A 14315-nucleotide genomic window follows, 5' to 3' on the forward strand; every position below is an offset into this window, starting at 1 on the left:
TCCTCAAGAACATCTTATAGTAATATTAGAGGCCCGGTGCTTGACTTTGTGCATGGGTGGGGTCCCTCAGCCTGGCCAGCGATCGGGGCCAATTGGGGCTGTCTCACCCAGTCCAGATCGGGGCCGATGGGGGCTGGCTGGCTGGGGAGGGACCCCGGGAGGGTTCCAGGGCCTGCTTGGCCGTTGCCCGCGGTGACCCGGGAGTGGTCAAGTGGGCCCCACAGACAGCAGAGAACCACAGGGAGTGGGCCTAAGCCTTCAGTAGGACATCCCCTGAGGGCTCCCAGATTGGAGAGGTGCAGGTAGAGCTGAGGGACCCTCCGCCCCCTGTGCACAAATTTCATGCACTGGGCCTCTAGTCCTATATAATAAAAGGCTAATATACAAACCAAACAAATGGCAGAACGACTGGTCACTATGATGCGCACTGACCACAAGGGGGCAGACTCTCAATCAGTGCACTCTCACAGGGGGAGTGCCACTCAGCCAGAAGCCCTGAGCTGGGCTCATGGCTGGCGAGCGCAGTGGCAGTGGCGGGAGCCTCTCCTGCCTCCGTGGCAGTCTGACATCCCCCAAGGGCTCCCGGACTGTGAGAGGGTGCAGAGCTTTGTAGCATATTCTCTCTCTCTCCCCTACCCCATTTTCTTCCTCCTTATCCCCTTCCTCCTCCCCTTCCTCCTCCTCCTCCTCCTTCTCCTCTCTCTCTCACATTCACACACACACACACACACACACTTTGTCTTTATGGAAAGAATTATACCCTAAGATGTTTGCTCAAAAAAGAGGCCAGTTCTGTCAGTGTTTGAGATCAAGAAAGTCTCTGCCATTTATTGCTAACTCTTATACTTTATTTACTATACCTTTTAAACTTAAATTTCCCAGTAATATTCTGAAAATAAAGCAGCATAAGCAATAATATTTTTTAAAAATCCTGACTTCTATATCTTTGGAATTTCCTCTACTTTCTTGCTGAGAGCTAGTCTCAGATGGTACAGAATGAATGAATGAATGAATGAATGGAAAAATTAATATTACTCCTAAGACTAGCAAGCAAGTGTGTAAATGTCTTCAAGAAGTCAGACCACCTTGCACATTATAAATATTAGAAATAACACATGTGCCATAAGAAGCATGATACCTAATCCAATTAAATGTTTTTTTAAATATGGTAGCAAATCTTACAATGTTAATGAGGAATGCACCTAGAAGCTGAAGCAACGTGCATGGTCACTATTGTGTTGTCTTGACATGTAGAAGAACTAAAATTCAAACATCCAAGGCAGTTGAGTCCTGAGTAGTAATATATTATTTGTTTTCTTTTTTTCAAGCATAAGAAACAAATATTTGGACTCAACATATATATGTTTACACATGTACCTGGCACTTAGGAACTGCTCAACACATTAGCTAGTGTCATTAGATGGTTTAAGAGGCATTTCTTGTCTATTGTTACAGGATAAACATTTTGATGCTGTTTCTGTCTCTTTGAACTCATCATAAGAATACCAGATCAGTGATTCCCAGAAAAGAAACAAGACAAACCTTTAAAGAAACCTATGTTTTGATTATGTCCTGCCCCTGTGTCACCAGGGATGTTGCTATGGCCAGGGTTATACTACAAAGAGTAACAGGCTGTCAGGGAGCAATAAGAAAGGAGTGAAGGAGAGTAAGTGACCAGTGTGGAGCCCCGAAGCCATGTAATGGTGGCTTCCACTAGCTTAAGCTATTCCCTTCTGTGGAAATTGTGACACAAAATCATTCTAATTCTTTTGTGATGGAGATTTTCAAGCTGGCTTTGTTCCTTTCTAGAGAGTACATGCTTTGCAATGTCCTCACACAAGAAACTTTTCAAACATGGAGAAAATTGGTGACATTCGGCTCACGGTTTCTGAGTAGCGTCTATGTATCGGTGTGGGCATTGATGTTGGGAACACAGATGACTTCAATCAGTAGGAATTCATCATCTCTGCTTTTAAATGATTACCTGTGAGCATCAATATTTCTGATGGATGCAATCATGCAGATGGCAGGTTCTCATTTTCCAGCGGCACTGAACAATGAGGAGTTCAAAACACCCGAAATCCTCTTTGTGAAGTCAAAGATAACATTTGGCTTGGTGAAGGAGAATTCCTGTAAATTGAATTTTTTGAATGATATTTGAAGTCTGTGATTTTTTTCATTTCCATATTCTAACAGAAAGTGAGCCCATCTGATGATTTGACTGGCATGATATATGAGCCCCTTGCTTAACTATTGTAAGACCTATTCCTAGGAGGCAGGTGGAAGATGAGATAATTGCTCTTAGGGTGCCAGCAGGAAAAATAGCTTAGCTTTGATATTTTTCAGCTTTTCAAAAGCGAACAGAGGTGAGGCTATGAAAAGAGAATTCCATCTCATCTTTCTCCTACTACTCCCTCCTACAACTTTGCTAGTGCCAAGGTGCCTATGTGGTGGATTTACACAGGTAACTGAGGATGTTCCTTTGGGATTAAACAGAGGTCACTGAGAGAACAAGTCAGCTCATGCCAGGGCATTTGTAATTTAAAAATACTTGAAGCTTCACTTTTGTAGTTTCCAGTTCCCCCCTTTCACTTGTATTTATAAGGACATCACAATATTTCCAGTGTGGCTCAGTGTTTGGAACATCAGTCCGAACACCAAAGGGTTTCCAGTTCCATTCCCATCCCTGGTCAGAGTGTGTGCAGGAGGCAATCAGCAAATGTGTCTCTCACATCAATGTTTCTCTCTCTGTGAAAATCAATGGAAAAAAATATCCTCAGGTGAGCACTAACAAAAAAGAAAAAAGAAATTAAAATTTGCACAGAGATCTGCTCTCAGTGAGGGAGGTAAATAAACCGTATTTCTATTTTTATAGAAGCCAGGGAAAAGGCATTATAGTGCAGTGGCTATAGAATTGAGCCTCTGTGGAATTGTGGAATGGAATTTATAGAATTAGAGATCTGATACTAATCTTTCTATTTGGAAGAACCTAAAAAATAAAAAAGTAAGACAAAAATTATTAAAAAGGAAAGTAATAAAGAGACACATTGTCCAGTTGAAATGAGTCAATTAAGTAATATCGTTAAAATGCAAGTCTAATTGTGAAGTGTGATGTTTTATTTGCCTTTTAATGATGCCCAGATACTTAGAAAACACCTGATATTGAAAGTTCCTTTTGATATTCTAAGGAGAGTAAATGTTTGTCTGATACTTTACTATTTTTTTTTTTAAATGGGATGTCTCAGCCCTGGCCAGTTTGGCTCAGTGGAGAGTGTCAGCCTGTGGACTGAAGGGTCTTGGGTTTGATTCTGGTCAAGGGCACATGCCCGGGTTCCAGACTCCATCCCCAGTAGGGGGCGTGCAGGAGGCAGCTGATCAATGATTCTCTCATCATTGATGTTTCTATCGCTCCCTTTCCCTTTCTCTCTGAAATCAATAAAAATATATTAAAGAAAGGGATGTTTCAGGAAAAGAAGAATTATCAGCCTTTGTTTGTGGGGCAATTCTCCTGTTTTTACTTTTCAGTTATAATTCACAGTATCTTTTCTCTATGAAAAATTATTATTCCTAGTCACACAGAAATGACGGGATTTTTCTCAAGATTTTTCTACATGCCTTGGTACTCTCTAGATTACACTGACATCTATAATTGCAATCAGCTGTTATATAAAGTGATGTGGTTCTGGAGGCTGTTGGTGTGTTTGTTATTGACATACCATAAAGAACTTGTTTTTCTTTATCATTTTATGGATAATAAGGCTGATCACTGGTGTAAATTTTATATTTGACATGAAATCTCATACATGCAGAACTCTGAGTTCTAGTTTCACTCCCATTAATCATAACAGGCCCTCGCATGCTTCCCTCAGCACACACACACACACACACACACACACACACACACGGGGGGGGGGGGAGGGGTGAGAGAGAGAGAGAGAGAGAGAGAGAGAGATATTTTATATCAACATATGTAATGCTTCTTGCTTAGTCAAACTGCATGATTTTAAAAATTGACCACACCTGGCCTGGAGAGGTTGTTGGTTAGATTCCAGGTCAGGACACATGCCTGGGTTTTGGGCTTGATTCTTGGTAGGGGGAGTGCCAGAGGCAGCTGATTGATGTTGCTCTCACACAGAGGTTTCTCTTTATTCTCTCTCTCTCTCTCTCTCTCTCTCTCTCTCAAATAAAACTATTCTTCAAAAAAAAAAAAAATTTAACCACATCTGATGTCTTTTGGATGATACTATTAATGTAAGAAATATTTAAATCTGTGAAGAATTTTTGTTAGTTCATTTGAGCCAAACTGTCGACAATTGCCAGGAAGCAGAATCTCAATGGATTGAGGTTATGCTCCAGAGAATGGCAGTACCTTCCTTTATATATTACAATCAAAAGAGAAGACATAAGTGGGTTACATAAAATCTATTAGTGATAGATTAGGGAGGCGGGCAAAAGCAAAGTGGGGAAACCTCTGGGATTGGATGAAAAGTATGACAGACACATATTTTTTATATAGGTGGTACAGGATAGTTAACAGTCAACAATTAACTCAATAGCAATGAGGGGATTGGTGGTCTGGGCAGAGCAGTGCCTGTGCTATGAAGGGTCTGAAAGAAGGAAAATTACTTTGACATTCCAATGATATATGTTACCTTAGATGCAAAAAGACAATAGGCTCAATTAAGGTAAAGATTGACCTTTGTCAAGGAAGATACCAGCCTAGGACATGACTAACCACCATAAACTGCTTTTTAATTTAAAAAGTATTAATTTCAGACCATCTTCTGTGGTTACTTTAGGTCTCTGAGTTTTCAAGGCCAACACACAGGCCTTCCCTGAAGTAGTCAGGTTAGCATGTGGCCCATTTTTGCCCACAATACAGAGGCCAATAAGAATAAATAAATAAAAAATTTTGTAATATATTAGGCTCTGGGCCTTTACCCAGATAGTATGACAGTTTTCAGTCTGAATATTGTTTTTGCAAGTCTGCGTAGGATTTGGAGTTTTCAATTGCACCATTTTTCAACATCATTATGGTATTTTTATTGGTGAGACTAGGCAGGAAAACAAGAGCCTTTTACCTTATGATCAATGATTGATTCTTTATCAAACTTTTGCCTAGAACAGGTTTCTGGTTATTCCTGTTTACTCCCGTATAGTTATTTTTGATATTTTGACTGCTTTTTGTTTTTTTCTGGAAATCAGGTGTATCACTTTAATGAGTTTTTTTTAGTAAAATATGTATGCTTTGAATTACATTCTGATTTCGTGCAAAGCTTGTACTCATGAAAATAATTTGCAAAAAATACTTGCAACATAATTGGATTTGGGAACTAAATTTCTTAGAGGAAAAGCAAGGCTGCATGATTTTCTAATCTTGAGGGAGTGCTTTTAGGATAGTGTTAAAACATAGCCAAACCAGCTACTTAAAGTAATAGTATATGTAGCATTCAGTTATAGTATTGAATATTGTTAGTTAAATAGTAAAATTAATATTGATTAATTATAGTAGAAAATCTTAACAACATTAAGAAAAGTGACAGGAAAATACAGACAACATAAATTATTCTTTTAGTTCATAACATTGTGCAAATTCAATAGAAGACTTACTGGGAGGATTATCAGTTGTATTCTTATGGTGACAGTTATTGGAAGTTCTGTGAATTATATAGACATTATACGCACTTAATAGTTGTGATTTACCATCATTTTGTTTCAAGTTTACAGATGGATCAGTAACATACATAGTGAACAAATATGTATCTTAATGTTATTTATTAGGAAATACAATTTGGTGATATGACTCAGTATTTGCCTAAAATTGTATTATATATGAAACAAATGGAAAACCCAATGATTATATTGAACAGAAAAATACTTTTTTTAATTTGGATAATTATTTTAGGAATTGGCAGTCTCTCTGCTGAATCCAGCGAAGGCACATTTGGAAACCAAAGTCCAACAGATTTGGATGCTCTGTATTTTTCTGTTTCGTCTCCTCCTATTGTTTTTGGCTCCTAAGCTAGCTCTGTTTTCACTCTGAATGTTATACTGGCAATATGTTAATAAGAAATGCATAGTGAAGTTGTTTATTGTCTGATAGCTATAGTTTTTTAAAATTGACATGTGAACTTTTTTATATCTATGTGTACAGTGGCATGACATGGCAAAATTGTCTATTTGTTCTAAAACTCCAAATAAAAGTATCTTTCCCTCTAAATTTAAAGAGTAATGGTGTTTTCAACTGTCATCTAAAATGTTTAGTAAATTTTAGGAAGATAATGAACTTTGAGCTCAGGCTCAGATTCACAAATCCCAACTCGATTAGTTATTTGACCCAAATCAAATTTTAAAAATTGCCTCTGAGCCTCAGTTTCCTCATCTCCAAAATGGTCATGCCACATAAGTTGTGTGACAACCAAAAACTATTGGCTTTCTTTGTATTTGGATTAATTTCTGGGAATATCTAAGTTATTAATGATTAAATTTCGTTCCTAAAGGTTATGATTGCAGGATATTTATATGTTGCATTAACCATAATATTTGATATATCAGAATACCTTATTCTCATTTGGATAATGAATGATTTACTATGTGAATAGCATTCATTGGCGAAATAGACAGAAAAATATAATCTGGTTAACCATTAAGATGAACATTTCATTGTATCTATCTTTCTTTCAAAGGTGCTGCATTCTGAATGGATTTTATTGCTATAAAAAGATCCAAGGGCATTAACTAAAGGTTACCCTGAGCTATATCTGGGATACATATTGTTTCCTCAGATAAACTTTAGCAGATAACTGAATAAGAATTTTATGGCAAGATATGGCTCCTGGATTTATTCATAACACAAAGTAGTTACACAAATAGCCCAATTATGATGTTGACTTAGATAGATTAGCATTGAAAATTGCAGGAATATTTTACATTAAAATTTGGGGAAAACTTTAATAGTCAGAGATTATAACCAATTTTACCATCTAGAAAGCAATTCTCATAAGAAGACTACAGTGGCTAAATAATACTAAAATAACCCAAAGCTAATCTTCTAATGGACATAAATAAATGTACTCTGAAATCACAAAGAACATTTTAAAGTTGCCATTTCAGGTTAAATTAATGGAAAACACTTGTATCACAAAAAAGAAAGAATTATCCTGAAGTGATAAAGTACCACAAGCATACTCCTAGAGAAAGAAAAACACACACACACGCATTGCCATTATTAACGGTTTTATGAAAACAAATAATATTTCCCTATTGTAACATGATTTGGTATGATAGATTTGGATTTTTATTGTTTCATAAAGCATTTTGATAATATGTAATGGGAACTTAATAGTACATAGCTTGCAAAGTAAGTTCTGTATCCCAAAATAAGGGCATCCTAATAAAAAGGTTCTATTCCAGTTACTTTATGTAGGAAGTTTATTTCCTCCTTTGGAACTTTCTGAAATTACTTCTATATAATAGTTAGGAATTTAATGATGGCAGTTATTTGAAGTCTTCCATTTTGTGCTATGCATGACTAAAAGAGACCATGAAAGCTCTTTCCTTCTTTTTCCCAACGCAGCCTCTGTTTGTAGCCAATATAACTTTCCTGCTTAAGGACCATCCTGGAGCTAAGTCACTGGGGCTGTGTGGTAGACAGGATAAAGGCCCCCCAAAGATGCCCGTGTCCTGCTACTCAGAACTGTGACTGTTACCTTACATGGCTATCTCAGTCCGTTTGGGCTGCTATAGCACAATAGCATAGACTCGGGGAGAGGGGCTTAGAAATAACAGGCCTATAAATAACATAAATTTGTTCCTCACAGGTCTGGGAGCTGGAAGTCTGAGGTCAGGTGTCAGCATGGTCAGGTTCTGATGAGGACCCTTTCCAGGTGTCAGATGATCATTTTCTTATACGCCGACATAGCGACGAAGGCAAGGCAGAGCTTTCTGGTGGCTTTTTCTAAGGGCATTAGTTCCACTCATGAGCACACTTCTCTCATGATCTCCCTACCTCACCTCTTAATGCCATCACCTTGGAGGCTAGAATTTCAGCATATCAATTTTAGGGGGAAACAGATATTCAGTCAGTAACATTGGCAAAAGAGACTTTGAAGATGTGATCAAGGTGGGAGATTTCACTGGGTTATCAGGGGGCGCCCAGCCTAATTACATGAGTCCTTAAGAGTGCACCGCCTTTCCCTGCTGGTCAGAGATGCAATAGGAGGACAGTTCTCTAGTGTGAGAGGGACTCAGCCTCTGAGGGCAGACAAAGGGGGTCATGAGCTAAGGAATGTGGTAGCCTTTAAAAACTGGGAAAGACCTTTTGTTTATAACCAGCAGGAAATGAAGACTGAGCTTTACAATGCCAAGAGATTGTCCTTTTCCAATTGTACATTATTGACTCCTTTGTCCTAAATTAATTGACCATATATGCATAGGTTTATATTTTTTAAAATTTAAGTTCTTTATTGTTTAATGTATTACATAAGTCTCCTTCCCCCACCCCCATTGACCTCTCCCTGGCCCCCCCCAACTGCCAGCACATGCCCTCACCGACCCCGCCCCCCCCCATGTGTGTCCATTGGTTATGCTCACATGCATGCATACAAGTCCTTTGGTTGATCTCTTACTCCCTCGCCCCCTGCCTTCCTTCATAGGTTGGACAGTGTATTCGTTGCTTCTATGACTCTGGTTCTGTTTTTGTTCATCAGTTTATGTTGTTCATTATATTCCACAAATGAGTGAGATCATGTGGTATTTATCTTTCTCTGACTGGCTTATTTCACTTAGCATAATGCTCTCCAGTTCCATCCATGCTGTTGCAAATGGTAAGATTCCCTTCTTTTTTACAGCAGCGTAGTATTCCATTGTGTAGATGTACCACGGTTTTCTAATCCACTCATCTGCTGATGGGCACTTAGGCTGTTTTCAGATCTTAGCTATTGTAAATTGTGCTGCTATGATCATAGGGGTGCATATATCCTTTCTGATCGGAGTTTCTGTTTTCTTGGGATATATTCCTAGAAGTGGGATTACTGGGTCAAATGGAAGTTCCATTTTTAATTTTTTGAGGAAACGCCATACTGTTTTCCAGAGTGGCTGCACCAATCTGCATTCCCACCAGCAGTGCAAGAGGGTTCCTTTTTCTCGGCATCCTCACCAGCACTTGTCAGTTTGTTGATTTCTTGATGATAGCCATTCTGACAGGTGTGAGATGGTACCTCATTGTTTTGATTTGCATCTCTCAGATGATTAGTGACTTTGAGCATGTTTTCATATGTCTCTTCTGTATGTCCTCTTTCAAAAAGTGTCTATCTAGGTCCTTTGCCCATTTTTTGATTAGATTGTTTATCTTCCTTTTGTTGAGTTGTAGGAGTTCCCTATAAATTTTGGAGATTAAACCCTTATTGGAGATAACATTGGCAAATATATTCTCTCATGCGGTGGGCTTTCTTGTTGTTTTGTTGATGGTTTCTTTTGCTATGCATTTCTGAGCTTTCTATTGTGTTCCATTTGTCAGAGAGATAAGAGTTTAATTTTATCCTTCAGTGCCCCATCCAGACACAAGAAGCTTGCGTCTACCCTACAGGACATAGTGTGTTATTACAGACTTAGCAAGAATTTTAAGAACATATTTGTTTTTGAAAATGAAGGGTCAAATCTATTTCTAAGTAAAGTGCCATGTACGAGAATTTTATGTTTTATATTTATTTTTCTGAGCCTCCTTTGAGCTTCTTATTGCCATATATTTCCATTTTTCCAAGAAATAGCTTTATGTCCTTATACTTACTAAAATTCTTATTAGAATATAAGTTCCCTATAGGCAAGGACCTTTGTCACTTACATCTATTGATGTGTCACCAAAAGCTAGACAGTTGTCTGATCTGATACCTAGTAGGTACTCAATAAATACTTAGCAAATGAAATAAATGAATGAATGATGTTATCTTACTTTTTTTGAGACATTATAGCTTTTCAATTCCTGTGCTGCTTCTAGTTTTCAAATGATGATACTTCATAATATGAGCAACTTCCTGGTGATGATATGATTAAATCATATGAAAAGATTGTACTATAATGTAGCATTTTTTCCCTCCCTCACAACTTATGACTGACTGCCCTTTCACAACCCTACTCTAGGAGATATATATATATATATATATATATATATATATATATATATAATTTTATTTTCCCCCCAAAGAATTTATTTGGGTAGACCAAGGAACGGAGAGACCCTGCATCTAAAAGAAGGTGTTGGGCTTCTTGGTGGTGAAGTGTGGCTGGTGCTGGCGATGAAGGACCTGGTGCGGCAATGGGAACTTGATCTTGGAGTCCTGGAACTGCTTGTCTGTTGGTCGGCGGCACTTGCTGGTTGCAATCTCCTTCACCTTCATGATCTGGATTGAGTGGGTGCGGGCACGGTGCCGGGCCCCCATATCTCGGTGGCACTGGGTGACGGCGCCTGCGGCGGTCAGGTCCCGGGACTCCCGGTATATGCTGTGGGTGCCACTGCGGGAGTCGTAGCGCAGCCAGATGCCAAAGTTCTTTACCCAAAGGGGGGATTTTTCAAACACCTGCCCACAGTAGACAATTTCCCCTGAAGACTTCTTCATCTTCTTTAGCTGAGACACAAAGCACCAGAAGTGGGACTTGGCAACAACATGGGTAGGTGCAAAGATGTGCATGCGGTAGAGGGGTGGTGTGTGACACTTGGGGTGGGCAGGCAGCGCCCCACCACCTTGTACTCTCGAAGCGTGCCTGAGGCCTTCATGACGTTCTCTCTGCGTTCGCCACCACCCACAAAAGGCTAGGATCTATTTAATACTTATAACATCGCTAGAGGCACCTGCCTATGGGAACTTCTATTTGATGGCTTCTTAGGGCAGACAAGAGGAGACAAAAACTAAGACCCACCCAAAGTGAGCAATTTTAGAAATCAGAGCATTGCATCTTCAGTTAAACAGCAAACCAATAAAAACCCACTGTGCAGAAAGACAAAAAAGTATGCTTGTCTTGGCACTGCTCTTGTGTAGTAGGGAGAAAAAAGCCCTTCCTGAGAATTTGTAAAAACAATATGGCTCTCACATGAGTCTGAAATTTGAATTCTTGCCACTCCTGTGGTTCATAAAAACCTTAACCAGGAGCTAATTTCAACATGTTCTCAATTTCTTTTTTTCTGAGAAAAGGTAGAAGCAAAGCTATATCTTTTCTAGAGGAGCTTTCTAATATCTATGCCTCCAAGAATTTCCTTAACAAAAAATAACCTCAAAGTTGAAACAAGGCCCCGTGTGAGAGAACCAGCTGAAACACAACAGAATCAGACCCAGCGGCTGGCAGACTCTCATGTGGCCTCATGATTCTTGCTGCTCGCTATGCACATCCTTGTGTAGTCTCCTCTCCTTGAGCGTGGGTGCTACCTGAGACTCTTAATTTGTAAAATATTGCAAAAGGGATGGATTGTCACTTCTATGATTATGATACATAATATTATATTGCACAATTTTTTAAATTGATTTCAGAGAGAAAGGGAGAGGGAGAGAGAGATAGAAACATTAATGATGAGAGAGAATCATAGGTCGGCTGCCTCCTGCACACCCCACATTGGGGACTGACCCTATAACCTGAGCATGTGACCTGACTAGGAATCGAACCCTGACCTCTTGGTTCATAGGTTGGCACTCAACCACGAGCCACACAGGTGCAGGCTGTATTGCACATCTTTTGAGGAGACTCTCTCCCTTGGTAGCTTTGAAGAAGCCATCTGCTATGTAGTGAGATATCCTATGGAAGAAGCCACAGGGCAAGAATCTGAGGGCAGTCTCTAGCCAGCAGCCAGCAAGAAACCGAGACCCTCACCCATGAAGGCTACAAGGAACTAGATTCTGCCAATAACCATATGAGCTTGGAAGGGGATCCTTCCCTAAGTTGAGTCTCAGATGAGATAACAGCCTTGGTTAACACTTAGATTGCAGCTTTGTGAGACCTCTAGCAAGGGACTCAGCTAGACCACGCTCAGAGCCCTGACCCACAGAAACTGAGATGACTGATGTTTTATTTTAAGTTACTGTGTTTGTGGTAATACTGTTTTGTGCAACTATAAATAATCCTCAATACTTCAGATATTGAATTTATCAGGCAAAAAATATATAATAAATATGTTTAATATAGTTTGAAGCAATAAAGCATGGGATTAAAATAGGAGCAAGGAACAAGAGACTGTAAAATGATCAAACAGATTTAAAAAGTAAGTAGAACTTCTAAATGAAAAATATAATAATTGATATTAAAACCTCAGTGGCCAGGCTAAACAGTAGGCATTGCTGAAAATGGAATGAGTGGCCTGTAAGAGAGAGCTGAAGAAATTATTTAGAATGAACTTAACCTCGGTTTCTTCTGCCTGGAATACGTTCTTTAGAGGGCTCAGTCCTCTTAGCATAATTAGGCTTGACCTTATAACACTCCCCAGATCTTACCTGGGAAGGTAATGGGCTGAGAGAAGTGCGGGGAGTGTAACTATGGTCAAAACAGGTGGAACTTACATGAACTGTGTAACTATGGTAACCACTGCCTTGTTTACCTCTGACTATAAAAGGTTGGTGCGGCCTGAGCACCGGTGGAAGTCCTTCCTCTTGAGTTGGACTTACCTGCCTGGTCCCCCAATATTCCCAAATTATCTCTTCTCTTTTCTCTTTCACTTGTGTGCAGCTCCTCTTCCAGATCCTGAACCCTGAACCACGTGGGACGTGGAGGGAAACATTTACGAATCAGTAAAAACGTTACATGGCTGCTCCTTCACTTCTTTCAGGTTCTTGCTCAGATAATACCTTCTCTGGGAGGCCTTCCCTCACTATCCATGGTAGAAGAGCAACCCCTGCTTGCTTCTGTATATCTGATATTTCTTGCCATGCTTCATTTTTTCGTTGTATTTATTACTCACTGATATATTATTTATTAACTTATTTGTTTATTGTGTGAATCCCCCTATAACACCCACTACACTGATCTTTACGTTTAGTACAGCAATCCCGGGGCCTAACCTGTTGCTCGTCTCATAGTAGGTGCTCACAATTATTTCTTGAATAAATGAATGAATGAATGAAAGGGGCACAGAGGGAAAAAGAGATGACAGCACACGAAAGGTAGGCTATGCGATGCGAAGCTTAGCACTACTAGACTCACTATCATGTACTTACTCGTCCTGTCTGCCTGATCTCTCAGACTCTGAAGGGCTTTGACTGTTTACTGCTGTATTCCAAGTGCCTGAATCAGTCCCTGGCACCTAGTGAGCACGCAATACATATTGCCGAATAAAATAATAAGGGAAAGGTCTAACATCTATCCAGTCAGAATTTTGGGAGGAGGGAGGAGAGAGAATGAGTTAATGGGGATTTTTGAAGAGTTAGTGGGGATTTTTAAAAACTGGTAACAAATAGGAATTCTTAGGTTTAGGAACACCCAAGGAATCCCAAGTAAACAAATGAAATCTACGCCTGAGGCCCATTCATTATAATGAGAGTGCAAAGATCTTATAATCAGCCCAATGGAAAGACAGAGTCCCTACAAAGTAATGACATTGTTGAATTTCCAGTAGCAAGAGTGGAGGCCAGAAGACAGCAGAACAGTATTTTAAATTATTAAAAAGAAAACAATTGTCTCTAATTTATTATTCAGCAAATTACTCTTTCATGAATAAGGACAAAAAGAAGATATATTTTTAGGCAATTAAAGAGAGAGCTTGCCATCAACAGATTCTTTACTAAAGGAAATTCTGAAGGATATAATTAAAAATTATTCTTAAGGAACATCAGAATGCAGGAAGAAATGGTGGCCAATGAAAATCAGAAACTGTGGTTACAGCTAAACTAATACCTGAAGCAGGAATCAGTAAAAACGTGTAATTAGTGTGGATAAATGATAGAACAAAAATATTTGGCAATAGGATATAATTGAGGATAGAGTATGATGAGTTGAAGTATTCTAAATTCCTTATACATTTTTTGAAGGGAGGGTATTAATACTGATTAACTTTAGATTTTACCTTTTTAAGTATACATAATAAGCTTTCAAGGGTAGGACTCAAAAAAAGGGACAGATTATATAATTTCCAAAATAGTAAAATAAAAAATGGAACAAGAAAGAATCTTAATAAATTAAAGCAAGAAAGGAAGAAAGCAAGCATAAAAAATAAGAAAATAGAATACAATATAATATGGTAGGAATAAACCCAAACAGAATCACAATTTAGAAAGAAAACATGGTTTAAGAGATAGGGTCAATAGAGTGAAAAATTGTTTCTTTGGAAAGACTAACATAAT

The 14315-nt window shown here is 38.9% G+C and overlaps 1 protein-coding gene and 1 pseudogene across 5 annotated transcripts in view; one reads left to right on the forward strand and one right to left on the reverse strand.

Moving 5' to 3' along the window:
• TAFA2 (TAFA chemokine like family member 2) overlaps positions 1-14315 on the forward strand; it is a 466038-nt gene that overhangs the window by 110321 nt on the left and 341402 nt on the right. The window lies entirely within an intron of this gene.
• LOC139005406 (large ribosomal subunit protein eL20 pseudogene) lies at positions 10242-10786 on the reverse strand (annotated as a pseudogene).

This window comes from Myotis yumanensis, unplaced genomic scaffold, assembly GCF_028538775.1.
Source record: "Myotis yumanensis isolate MYYU_CA2020_CCGP unplaced genomic scaffold, mMyoYum1.0.hap1 SCAF_3, whole genome shotgun sequence".
Classification (NCBI taxonomy): Eukaryota; Metazoa; Chordata; class Mammalia; order Chiroptera; family Vespertilionidae; genus Myotis; species Myotis yumanensis.